The 14,021-nt window shown below is 39.7% G+C and overlaps 1 non-coding gene across 1 annotated transcript; it reads left to right on the forward strand.

Annotated features, from left to right (window-relative positions):
* Positions 1 to 13,587: 13,587 nt before the first annotated feature.
* LOC148843922 (small nucleolar RNA R71) lies at positions 13,588 to 13,695 on the forward strand. The gene has a single exon (XR_016103954.1). It is a non-coding gene; the product is annotated as a small nucleolar RNA R71 (small nucleolar RNA).
* The last annotated feature ends 326 nt before the right edge of the window (positions 13,696 to 14,021 follow it).

The raw sequence follows: 14,021 nt of genomic DNA on the forward strand, positions 1-14,021 counted from the left end.
GGTGATGGTATGGCTTTCACAACAATTCTCCATGAAAGATCTTGGAGAAGCCTCTTACATCTTGGGACTTCGACTCTAGCTGTCGGTATAAATGTAGAATCTATATGAGCCCTGTATTTATAGGAAGATAGTGGGAGATAAGGTTACGTTCTTGGTTCTGTATGTAGATGACATTCTACTCATTGGGAATGATGTAGGAATGTTGACTACGATGAAGGTATGGCTTTTGCAGCAATTCTCCATGAAAGATCTTGGAGAAGCTTCCTTCATCTTGGGACTTCGACTCTAGCTGCCGATATAAATGTAAATCTACAGCTAAAAGTATTTTTAGGGGCAATCACGAATGATGCTAATACTAGTGTGACCATCACTAAAAGTCTTTTTAGCGACAATTGCAATTGCCATGAAAACTACTTTTGCTACCGCTATAAGTGTGCTTTTTAGCGGCAATCTTGAATTTCTTTAGCAGTAGTGACTGCCGCTAAAAGTACGTTTTTTTTAAACAACCTTTTTTTTCTAATTCTCTTCGAATTACCTGTGTTCTCTACATTCATTTAAACCGAAATAAAATACAAAAAATTAAAAAAAAAACACCAATTACAATAAAATTTAAACAACAATTCCCCATTCAAAATGTTTGAATCACAAATACAATTTAGTTCATAACATCACTGTACAATTATAGGAAATGACCTATTGCTTCTGAAACATTCAAAATCTTTGATCCTCCTACTAAACTAACCAAAGTTCACTTGTCCATGTCTAAAGCTTGTCCACACCTATCAGATCTTTGGTATAGAGCCATATCCTCTCTATTGAACTCCCGAAGTGTTAACCCAGGTCCATTCTTAATATCAAAGATCTTCAATCTGATCAAACTTTCCATTGTGCTCATTTGGGGCTTTTTCTGCCATGAAATTACATTCTATTAGAAAAGATTATCATAACTACTAAACACCCAATCAAGTTGTTACTGCATACAATATGAATTTCAAACTTCCCAAGTTATGGAATGAAATCATTTCACTTTGGGTCTTCTTATATCATCTAAATTATGGTTTCAAAGTTCAAACAGTTTGAGAGTAAAGATGAAAACCCATTTCTGGGAACTAGCATGTAGACATGTTCAAACTGGGCTAGACTTGGACCAAGCTGATCATAATATAGCAATGGGCCAATGGCCTGAGTGGTCAACTGGGCCTATATTAATGCAATGGTTGACCCAAAAACCTCAACAATCAATGTCTCAATCCCTAAACTCTAAAGTTTGTAATGAAGTGTTTAATTAGGGTGACCGAGATGGAGCAAGAAAGGAATATATTGAAAAGCTTGGATTCTTCAATCCAATAAAAATAAACACATAAAGCATAGATGAAGAGAAAGGAATAAGATCAAACCAATAAAAAGCTTGGGTTCTTCAATCCAACAGAGAAATATGGGAGAATGTCTCAAGCCCTAAACTTTGAAGTTTGTAATGAAGTGTTTAATGTAGGGTGACCGAGCTGGAGTAAGAAAAGAATATATTGAAAAGCTTGGATTCTTCAATCGAATAAAAATAAACACAAAAAGCATAGATGAAGAGAAAGGAATAAGATCAAACCAATAAAAAGCTTGGATTCTTCAATCCAATAGAGAAATATGGGAGTACAAAACAAAGCTTGAATCTAGTTATAGACCTCAAGAAACAGATTCCCATTTCTGAGCTTCTCCAAATATATTGAAAAGTGGCATTCTCTTAAATAGTCCCATCCGTGTGCTCTGTTGTTGAGAGAACAAACTAGTAAATCATCTAATTTTGCATTGCATATTTTCAGATCCTTATGGCTAGCTGCTTTAAAGAAAATTAGAGAATGAGAATGCTGAAGCCTCCTGATAGATATCATACTCGAACTGAAGCCTCCTGATAGATATCATACTCAAACTGAAGCCTCCTAATAGAAGTTGAGTTCTTACTCATACTTGGTAGGCCTCTTGCATATTTCCATATAATTGTCCCAAGCTTGAGTTCTTACTCATACTTTTGCGTAGAAGCTTCAGGGTAAGCAGTCCTTGTTAGAATTGAAAAATGTAGTTGTTGGTAGTGAAAAGTTATAAGCATTGAATCTAACAAAAATAGAACTTTCACCAGGTCCACTTAGAACAACGATTTATTAAAATACATCTCAATCCACACATGTTCCTAATTTTCCTTGACAAGATGGGGTATAGAAGGTAAGTAAGTGTGCTTGAAATGAACCAAGAACCTCATAGCTCAACATACAATACCTTAGTTCAGCTGATGGCTTAGCTACTAGGAGTAGGTATGCTCTTAAACCATGATGGTTGTGAAGGGGTGAGAGATACATCATTTGGATGGCCGAACCCTGCAGGTAGGTTGAGCAAAATTTCAAAAATTTCCTCTCCCCTCATATGCGAATCACATTCCCTGTTTTAGAAAATCTGCATTTTCAAGGATCAATCTTGAACCAAAAATCGAACCAGATCTGAAAACAGAAGTAGGAGAGGGATATACCTGATACGGAGAAACAATATCTCTCAATGGAGGTGTTCACGCCCAAGGTAGGAACCAAAGACTGCTCCCATTAAAGATGACACAGTGTAGGATGGAGCAGAATCAGTAGTGTTCTTCCAAAGAACCAGATCCTTCACAAGAATCAGCTGGACAACACATGAGCTCAATGCCCAATCATCTTTTTCACAAAGGACTGATATCAAGATCCAATCTTGATTACTCCTACTATCATGGAGATGCACTGGCAATGGCGGCAGCGGTAGGGAGAAATCAACGTAGTCTTATTGGAAGCTGTTTTCTCTCTTCTGTAATCTCTTCTCTGGGGTGAGAATGTGATCTTCTAAAGGCTGCTGCCCCCTCCTCCTTTTATAACCTTAAAGGGATCAGATCCTAATCCCATTAGGAGTTGCTGATCCAAATCATATTTGGATCTGAATTCCCCTTAAGTGATAAGGATAGACCCTTATCTTATCTGCAGATTAGATCAACCCTCTCCTAATCTTATCAGGAGGTTTTCAGATCTGAACCTGTATTCAGATTTGGACTCTCTGAGTGGATAGGATAAAACCCTATCCTATCTGCTAATCTAATCTCAGATCCGCCCCTTCATTTGATTGATCAAACCAGCCTAGTTCGAAATGGGCTTTAGGCCCAATAAGTATATGTGCTCACTTAGCCTTCCAAACTGCTGTCCAGTTGGGCTTCCTTGTATGGTGTGGGACCCAAGCAGTGGTCTACACATCAGCCACAAGGGTTTGGCCCAACCTTTGTTATAAGGCCTAATCGAATTCACTAGAAAGCCCAGTGAACCCCTTGAGCCCATCACATGGACTCTATGTGCCCAACACTTACACTAAGTGGTCCCTAGGCCAAGCCACCTTGTAACACCTAGGGATTGTGGAAAGATGCAAGATTAGCCCATCGGGTATTACCCTCAATGGTCTTACACTTAACCTCTCAGTCCATAATGATCATACACTGCCCGACAAGAGAGGACCTCTCCCTCGGCTACAAGGAACAGTGCTGCACTCTATGCTCACATGGGTCCCGGGAATTAAAACCTTTACAAACATTTTGAAACCGTAATATATATATATATATTTATATCTGTGTATAAAATATATTTTGCAAAACAAATCTTAACGATTGAAATCGGCTGTCGACAGTCTTGGTTTACATAAGAGAGAGTGCATCCCCAATCATTACCTTTGTCCGACAAACGGGCTGATCCTATCACTATGATCACCCACTCAGATGAATTCTCAGACTGTCCCAACATACCCAGGTTTTAACCCCCTCTAAGGATCTCACTGATTGGCATATCAAAGACAGCCCAATCTGACACCTAGTGTAGTATCATAATTGAGTCTAGGGGTCAGGTGTAACTTTCTAGTTTTGCCCATCAATCTCCAAGGTCCAGGGCAATATTAGAAATCTGGTCCGGTTTAGGGTTTCAAGTAAACCTACATTGCATGTGCCTTGGGTCTCACCCTGGCGGCAGAGACAGGCCAACCCAACATTTGGTAGCACATGTTAGACAATTTTGTATGCCCTTAGCTCCAATCAGTTTTGATGTACTTTTGACATTTAGTGTAAATGAATAAAGTGCATGTTTGATTCATGTTGTGTGGTATGTTTCTGTGTAAGACCCTTAAACTGGACACTTAATGAGACTCATGTTAGTTTTGAATGTTCACAGCCGTTGGATAAGTCTGGGGAGATTTATCCTAGCAATGATGACACAGGTGTGTTGCCAAGTGTTGGGGCGGCCTATCTCAACTGCCAGGGTGAGACCAAAAGCACATGCAGAGTAGGATTACTTGAATCTTTGAACCACACCAGATTTCCAGTATTGCCCGGGACCTTGTGATTGATGGGCAAAACTGAAAAGTTACACTTGACCTCTAGACTCAATTATGATACTGCACTAGGTGTTGGATTGGGCTGTCTTTGATATGCCAATCAGTGAGTTCCTTAGCGGGGGTCAAAACTATGTATGTTGGGACAGTCCGAGAATTCATTTGAGTGGGTGATCATAGTGACAAGATCAGCCCCTTTGTTGGACAAAGGTAATGATCGGGGATGCACTCTCTCTGATGGAAACCAAGACTGTCGACAACCGATTTCAATCGTTGAGATTTGTTTTGCAAAATATGTTTTATATACATATTATATATATTACGGTTTCAAAATGTTTGCAAAGGTTTTAATTCCTGGGACCCATGTGAGTAGAGAGTGCAGCACTGTTCCTTGTAGCCGAGGGATAGGTCCTCTCTTGTTGGGTAGTGTATGATCATTATGGGCTGAGAGGTTAAGTGTAACACCATTGAGAATAATACCTGATGGGCTAATCTTGCATTTTCCCACAGTCGCTAAGTGTTACAAGGTGGCTTGGCCCAGGGACCACTTAGTATAAGTGTTGGGCGCATAGAGTCCATGTGATGGGCTCAAGGGGTTCACTGGGCTTTCTAGTGAATTTGACTAGGCCTTGTAACAAAGGCTGGGCCAAACCCTTGTGGCTGATGTGTAGACCAATGCTTGGGTCCCACGCCATACAAGGAAGCCCAACTGGATAGCAGTTTGGAAGGCTAAGTGAGCACATATACTTATTGGGCCTAAAGCCCATTTCGAACTGGGCTGATTTGATTAGTCAAATGAAGGGGCAGATCTGAGATTAGATTAGCAGATAAGATAGGGTTTTACCCTATCCACTCAGAGAGTCCAAATTTGAATACAGATTCAGATCTAGAAACCTCCTGATAAGATTAGGAGAGGGTTGATCTAATCTGCAGATAAGATAAGGGTCTATCCTTATCACTTAAGGGGAATTCAGATCCAAATATGATTTGGATCAGCAACTCCTAATGGGATTAGGATCTGATCCCTTTAAGGTTATAAAAGGAGGAGGGGGCGGCAGCCTTTAGAAGATCACATTCTCACCCAGAGAAGAGATTACAGAAGAGAGAAAACAACTTCCGATAAGATTGCACTGATTTCTCCCTGCCGCCTCCTTCCCGCCGCCGCCACCATTGCCAGTGCATCTCCACGATAGTAGGAGTGATCAAGATTGGATCTTGATATCAGTCCTTTGTGACCGCCTCCTTCCCGCCGCCGCCGCCATTGCCAGTGCATCTCCACGATAGTAGGAGTGATCAAGATTGGATCTTGATATCAGTCCTTTGTGAAAGGGATGATTGGAAGTTGTGGTCACATGCTGTCCAACTGATTCTTGTGAAGGATCTGGTTTTTTGGAAGAACGCTACTGATTCTGCTCCATCCTACACTGTGCCATCTTTAGTGGGAATAGTGTTTGGTTCCTACAGTGGGCATGAACACCTCCATTGGGAGATATTGTTTCTCCGTATCAGGTATATCCCTCTCCGTATTAGGTTCCTACCTTCGGCGCGAACACCTCCATTGGGCGTGAACACCTCCATCAACCTCTTTGATGGAAACCAAAGTGTCGGTAGTTGATACCAATCATTGGAATTTTGTTTTGCAAAATTTATATATGATATATAGATATGTACGGTTTCAAAATGTTTGCAAATGGTTTTAATTCCCATGATCCATATGAGAAGAGAGTGCAACTCTGTTCCTTGTAGCCGAGGGAGATGTCCTCTCTTGTCGGGTAGTGTTTGATCATTATGGGCTGAGAGGTTAAGTGTAAGGCCATTTAGGGTTACATCTGATGGGCTAATCTTGCATCTGCCCATAGTCCCTGGGTTTTTATAAGATGGCTTGGCCCAGGGACCACTTAGTGTAAGTGTTGGGCCCATAGAGTCCATGTGATGGGCTCAGGGGGTTCACTGGGCTCTCTAGTGAATTCGGCTAGGCCTTGTAACAAAGGCTGGGCCGAATCCATGTGGCTGATGTGTAGATCAATGCTTGGGTCCCACGCCATACAAGGAAGCCCAACTGGGCAGCTGTTGGGAAGCCTATTGAGCACTTAATACATATTGGGCCTAAAGCCCATTTTGTGCTGGCTGATTTAATTTTCTACTTAAAGGGGCGGATCTGAGATTCAAATAAAGATTTGAATCTTGTAACCTCCTGATAAGATCATAAGTGGGCTGACCTCATTTGCAGATAGGATTAAGATAATCCCCTATCCAAATACAGATTTCGATTGGGATCACTCCTAATAGGATTAGGATGTTTCTTAATCACTAAGAAAGAGGAGAAACCCTAATCTTCAATTACTAGAATTCGAACCAAGGGTTTTAGTAGAACCTCCTCCTGCAATTTGAGATAGGATCTTAGAAACCCTAGAGAGAAGAAAAGAAAATACACCAACTTCAGCTCTAGAGTTCTCCTCCAGCCACTGCCGTCATTCACTACTTGGTTCAATCTCTATGAGAGGGAAAGATCAAGAAGGTGTTCTTGATATCAGTCTTTGATGAAAGGTTGATTGTGTACAGCGCTCTTCGCTTCCATTGAATTCTTGTGAAGAATTTGGTTCGTAAGACGAACACTGCTGGTTCTGTTCCAGTATCACTGTGCCATCTTCAGTGGGAGCAGATGATGAACATACAATTTATCTTTAATTTATGAGGACTTTGCATGGATTATTATGATGGTTTTATTTAATTTTTCCCTAATTTAGTTTAATGATAAGAAAATATTTTAGGGGTAATTAATCTAAGAAAAAGAAAGAAAAAAGGCAAGAAAAGAAGGTTCAAAAAGACCAATTTCAGCCCAGCCTGGTTGTGGAAGCAATAAAGAGCACTTCGACCCAAGAAGAACAAGTCGATTCCTTGAAAAAACCCAAGAAAAGAAAGTATAGCAAAGAGTAAAATTCGACCATGTAGAGAAGGCTCATTCTTAGCCCAAAAGAGCAGCCTAGAGTGTAGCTATCATGTGCTAAGAGGGAGCCTAAGTGCAGCCCAAATAGCAGCCCAAAGAGCTAGGGGCGAAAACTCTTAGATGGCTTCCAAGAGAACTCTAGAAATTCAAGAAGGGGGTGTAATACACCCCATTCTAGATGGTTCAAGAAGGGGCAAAAGCCCCCTTGAAAATCTATGTAAGGAGGCCTATAGAAGGGGGGGGGGGGGAGTATTCAATTGTTTGAGATCAAGGCTCTCCCTGATGTGTGGCTCATTGTGACACTAGCAAATGCACTATGCGTTCAAGTAATAAAGTAGTGAGTGAAGTATCGTTCCCACGAGGATTTAGGAAACAAGTATCAATACTAAATTGAGTACTTCTTATCTGATTAACAATTAAATCAAAACTTTAATGAAAGCTAAAAGTCCTAAATTAAAATCTATCTAAATCATTAGTCCAATTGCCTTCAAATTAGGTTAGAAGAGTAAGCAGTAAATTTCAATCTCAGAATTCAACAATCTATCAATTTGGATCATTCGAATAAATCATAATTGAGCCTTGGTTTGGTGAAACCCCAAGGTCATGAACAACCTCTCTCAAGCACATGTTCATCCTATGCATGAGTGACAATTCTTCTATATCTAACAAGAATCTAATCCCCATGCATGCATTTCTTCAAACACTTATAAGGCATCAATTCAAAACAGAATTGATCACCAACTGAATTGTGCAAATTATCTATAATCTTGCATCCAATTTAGTTATTGAACAGTAGATCTGAATTTCTAGAGTCTTTCTCAAGCACTCTAGGAATTCCAAGCTTTAGATGCATTCGGCCAATCTGAAAATTGCAAATCTGAATTCTCTTTCAAGCAATTCAGATCTTGCAATCTCAGATCTGAGAATTCAGATCTGAGTTTTGAAGGTTAGTTGGCCGAATTAATCTACAAAAACACCCTTATTCAAGAAACTCCAAGTACAATTCATGATGTGTGGCTCATTGTGACACTAGCAAGTGCACTAGCCGTTCAAGTAATAAAGTAGAGAGTGAAGTATCGTTCCCACGAGGATTTAGGAAACAATTACCAATACTAAATTGAGCACTTCTTATCTGATCAACAAATAAATCAAAACTCTAATGAAAGCTAAGAAATCCTAAATTAAAATCTATCTAAATCATTGGCCCAATTGCCTTCAATTCAGGTTAGAAGAGTAAGCAGTAAATGTCAATCTCAGAATTCAGCAATCTATCAATTTGGATCATTCGAATGAATCATGATTGAGCCTTGGTTTGGTGAAACCCCAAGGTCATGAACAGCCTCTCTCAAGTGCATGTTCATCCTATGTATGAGTGACGGTTCTTCTATCTCTAGCAAGAATCTAATCCCCATGCATGCATTTCTTCAAACACTTCTAAGGCATCAATTCAAATCTGAAATGATCACCAACTGAATTGTGCAAGTTATCTCTAACCTTGCACTCAATTCAGTTCTTGAATATTAGATCTGAATTCCTAGAGTCTCTCTCAAGCACTCTAGGAATTCCAAGCTGTAGATTAATTCGCCCAATCTGAAAATTGCAGATCTGAATTCTCTTTCAAACAATTCAGATCTTGCAATCTCAGATCTGAGAATTCAGATCTGAGTTTTGAAGGTTAGTTGGCTGAATTAATCTACAATCACACCCTTATTCAAGAAACTTCAAGTACAATGCAGGACCATTTGAATGAATAAAAAAGAATTAGATTGCTGAACTGAAATTTTACAAGCTGAAATACATCAAGGAAGAATGGAAACAAGGAGAAAGAAGAAAGAAAATATAACTAAGAAACTGAATTCAAATCAAAAGAGAATAAAACTACAAATGATTTATTACAAAAGATCTTTGAATCACAAACCCTCAATTCGAACTCACCTTCTTCTTCTAGCTTGCTTGTCTTGAACTTCCTTCAGCCCTTCTTCTTCTTCTTCCTTGCGCCTAGCCTTCTTCTCTTCTCTTCTCTCAAGGTGGCCGAACCTCTAAGAGTGGGAGAGCCTTCCTCTCAAGCAATTGAACCACTTTCTCCCCTCCTAGATGCCTCCTTATATAGTTTTTCAAGGGGGCTCTTGCCCCTTCTTGAAGCCTCTAGAATGGGGTGTATTACACCCCTCATGAACCTTCTAGAGTGCTCCCTCCTTCTCTTCAAGAAACACCTAGAAGTTGCTGCCCCTAGCTCCCTTTGGGCTACAACTTAGCTTGCTTTTGAGCTCATGTGGGCTACACTCTAGGCTGTTATTTGGGCGAAAAATGGGCTGGGCCAAAATTTCCTTCTTGCTAGGCTTCTTCCCTTGGATTTTCCAAAGAGTTTCACTTGCTCTTCTTGGGCCGAATGAAATTCTCTTGCTCTCATGGCTGGGCCGGGCTGAACTTGATAAATTTTGGGTTTTCTTTTCTTGCTTTTGCCTTCTTTTTGTTGATTTGGCTCCCCCTGAAATCTTTCTTGCAATCAAGCTAAAATAGGGCAAAATTTAATTAAACCATCATAAAATTTCATGCAAAAACCTCATAAAATATAGATAAATTGTAGGTTCATCAAATACCAACACACTTAAGCTTTTGCTTGTCCTCAAGCAAAGACATCAGCCATAAACTTAACATTCCCCCCTTCTGTTCTCACCATTTACCTGGTGAACTTTTTAAGATAGAAATGCATTGAGTAGTCGGGGAACTTTTGTAAGTGCTCAACTCTTATTCTTGTAAATTACCATTTAAGATATGTATCAGATCCAAGGAAAGGAGAATATGAATTTCATCATAGTCTAGCCTTCACTCCTAATTCATATATAAATCAACTCCTTAATTGTCAAGGTTAATGATCAAATTTCACTAAGTTTCACATCTGTAACTAAATCTCAATGAGATTTCAACTTTAGAGTGCCCCTTTAAACCTCGGTTGTCACCACAATTACTTATTATTAAGGGTGAGTGCATCTTATGCTCCATCTCACACTGGTCACTTACTTGAGGTAGGACTCATGTTCTGAGCTGCTAGTTTTACTATTCAACTCAAAATAGCGGAGTCAATTTGGGCTTTTGAACCTTCTTTGCAATTATTGAACCTCAAGAATCAACACTTCAGATGTGCACTAGCTTTCTTGACCATTAACAATGAAATCAAGGGCTTCCATCCACATGAAGGAAGTTAGGGCTAGTCATGCTGAAAGGCATATTTAGCTCCCCTTTTCTCATGCATATATCAAATTGGGTCGTTCACAAGAATAAAAACTTAACAAGTACATCAGTCTCCCTCAACTCATTGAATTCCTTCTTAAAAAAAAATCATCAAATAAATAGTAATGAACTTGAGGGGTTTCAGTCTTTTTTGGTTATGTCATTGCCTGCATATGTGTGTTTGGGGTGAATGAGGTGCATGGTTTCAACCCCCATCACAAAAAACTTGATAAATTCATGACCATTTGAATGAATAAAAAAGAATTAGATTGCTGAACTGAAATTTTACAAGCTGAAATACATCAAGGAAGAATGGAAGAAGGAGAAAAAAGAAAGAAAATATAACAAAGAAACTGAATTCAAATTAAAGGAGAATGAAACTACAATTGAGTTATTACAAATGATCTTTGAATCACAAACCCCCAATTTCGAACTCACCTTCTCTTCTAGCTTGCTTGTCTTGAACTTCCTTCAGCCCTTCTTCTTCTTCCTTGCGCCTAACCTTCTTCTCTTCTCTTCTCTCAAGATGGCCGAACCTCTAAGAGTGGGAGAGCCTTCCTCTCAAGCAATTGAATACCTCTCCCCCCTCCTACCCCCTCCTAGAGGCCTCCTTATATAGTTTTTCAAGGGGCTCTTGCCCCTTCTTGAAGTCTCTAGAATTGAGTGTATTACACCCTCATGAACCTTCTAGAGTGCTTCCTCCTTCTCTTCAAGAAATTTCTAGGAGTTGCCGCCCCTAGCTCCCTTTGGGCTGCAACTTAACTTGCTTTTGAGCTCATGTAAGCTACACTCTAGGCTGTTCTTTGGGCTAAAAAAGGGCTGGGCCGAAATTTCCTTCTTGCTAGGCTTCTTCCCTTGGGTTTTCCAAAGAGTTAGTTTGCACTACTTGGGCCGAATGAAGCTCCCTTGCTCTCTCATGGCTAGGCTGGCTGAACTTGATAAATTTTGGGCTTTCTTTTCTTGCTTTTTCCTTCTTTTTCTTGATTTGGCTGCCCCTGAAATCTTTCTTGCAATCAAGCTAAAATAGGGCAAAATCTAATTAAACCGGCATAAAATTTCATGCAAAAACCTCATAAAATATAGATAAATTGTAGGTTCATCAAATACCCCCACATTTAAACTTTTGCTTGTCCTCAAGCAAAGACATCAGCCATATACTGAACATTCCCCCCTTCTATTCTCACTATTTACCTGGTGAACTTTTTAAGATAGAAATGCATTGAGTAGTCGGGGAGCTGTTGTAAGTGCTCAACTCTTATTCTTGTAAATTACCATTTAACATATGTATAAGATCCAAGGAAAGGAGAATACGAATTTCATTAAAGTCCAGCCTTCACTCCCAATCAATATATAATTAAGCTCCTTAATTGTCAAAGTTAATAATCAAATTACACTAAGTTTCACATCTGTAACTTTATCTTAATGAGAGTTCAACTTAGTATGCCCTCTTGGACCTCAACTGTCACCATCATTACTTATTTCTAGGGGTGAGTGCATTTTATGCTCCATCTCACCCTTTTCTTTTTTTTTTTATTTTTTTATTTTTATTTTTTTTCGGTGTGTGCATTTTATGCTCCATCTCACACTGGTCACAAGCTTGAGGTAGATAAAAAAAAACTCATGTTTTGAGCTACTAGTTTTACTATCCAACTCAAAATAGCGGAGTCAATTTGGGCTTTTGTCCTTCTTTGAACCTCAAGAATCAGCACTTCAGATGTGCACTAGCTCTCTTGACCATTAACCATGAAATCAAGTGCTTTCATACACATGAAGGTAGTTAGGGCTAGTCATGCTGAAAGACATATTCAACTCCCCTTTTTCTCATGCATATACTAAGTTGGGTCATTTGCAAGAATAAAAACTTAGCAAATACATTGGTCTCCCTCAACTCATTGAAATCATTCTTAAAAATCATCAAATAGATAGTAATGAACTTGAGGAGTTCCAGTCCTTTTTTTTTTTTTTGGTTATGTCATTGTCTGCATATATGTGTTGGGGTGAATGAGGTGCATGGTTTCAGCTCCCATACCCTAGCCTCGGGCTCACTCCCCCACACTTAAGATGAACATTGTCCTCAATGTTCGTAGTGTTAGGCAGTAACAATAAAACTAGCAAGAGCATCATCAAGTAATAGGAGGTGTTTAGAGGACTTCCCTGAAGATCATTCTTAAATTCTGCAATATGTTGTCGGTGGAAAACTTCTTCTGCTAGAAATCAATTGCAAACTAGAAGAGGAGATCAGTATCTTTATTCAATTAAATTCTAAACTTAAATGCTATGAAAAATAAAAACAAAAAGAAAGTAAGATAGTTTATGACTAAGTATTTGAATTTGGAATTCTCCCAACAACCTCTTGTTCCCTTGGGTTTACCACGGTGTTACTAGGTAAGGTACCCGGAACCCTTTCTGAAATTATCTGTGCTAGCTGCCCAACATGAGTTTCCAAGTTCCTTATCGATGTTTCGTTATTTTGAAATCTAGTTTCCGCACTAGCTATGAACTTGGTCATCAGCTCCTCCAAGTTAGATTTCGGTTCCGGCTGATGGAAGTTTTGGTGGAAAGGCTTAGGTGCATGCTGATTTTGCCATGGCTGATTCAGGTGGCCTCTCCATCCGGGGTTATGGGCATGATGGTACTGATTTCCTGGCTGTCTTGTAAAGTTGCCAACAAAGTCTACTTGTTCTGTGGACTGAAAAGACTGACTACCAACTTGGCATTCAGTGCTATTATGGCCTCCCCCACACTTATCATACTGCACATGCATAGCTGCCATCTGCATCTCATCAAATTTTTTTCTAAGTGCTCCTATTTGTGCAGAGAGAGTTGTGTATGTATCCACATTATGAAGGCCATGCTGCTTTCTAACTGGTGTCCTTTCTGAATGCCATTGGTAGTTATTGGCTGCCATCTCCTCGATGAGTGCATGGGCAACCTCGGGAGTCTTATTGTTTATGGACCCTTCGGCTGTAGCATCTAATATGGTCTTATTTGAGTCAGTAAGACCAATATAGAAAGTCTGCACTTGCAGCCAAATGGGGAGGCCATGGTGAGGAACTCTCCTTAACAGCTCCTTGTATCGTTCCCATGACTCGTATAAAGATTCCCCCTCTTGCTGAAAAAAAAGTAGTGATGTCATTCCTCATTTTAGCAGTTTTAGAAGGGAGAAAATATTTAGAGAGGAATCGGCTAGCCATTTCATCCCATGTGGCTATAGATCCTGCCGATAATGAGTTCAACCAAGCTTTGGCTTTATCCTTCAAAGAAAATGGGAATAACCTCAGCCGGATGGCATCATCACTTACCCCATTGTGTTTGAACGTGTCATAGATTTCCAAGAAGTTAGCAATATGGGCATTCGGATCTTCATGGGCCATACCACAAAATTGAACCGTATTTTGTATCATTTGGATTATGGCCGGTTTAATTTCGAAGTTATTGGCAGCAATAGCTGGCCTGATAATGTTGGAGGCAG

This window comes from Nelumbo lutea, chromosome 8 (genome assembly GCF_056320005.1).
Source record: "Nelumbo lutea isolate HS-2025 chromosome 8, American lotus-T2T, whole genome shotgun sequence".
NCBI classification, from domain to species: domain Eukaryota; kingdom Viridiplantae; phylum Streptophyta; class Magnoliopsida; order Proteales; family Nelumbonaceae; genus Nelumbo; species Nelumbo lutea.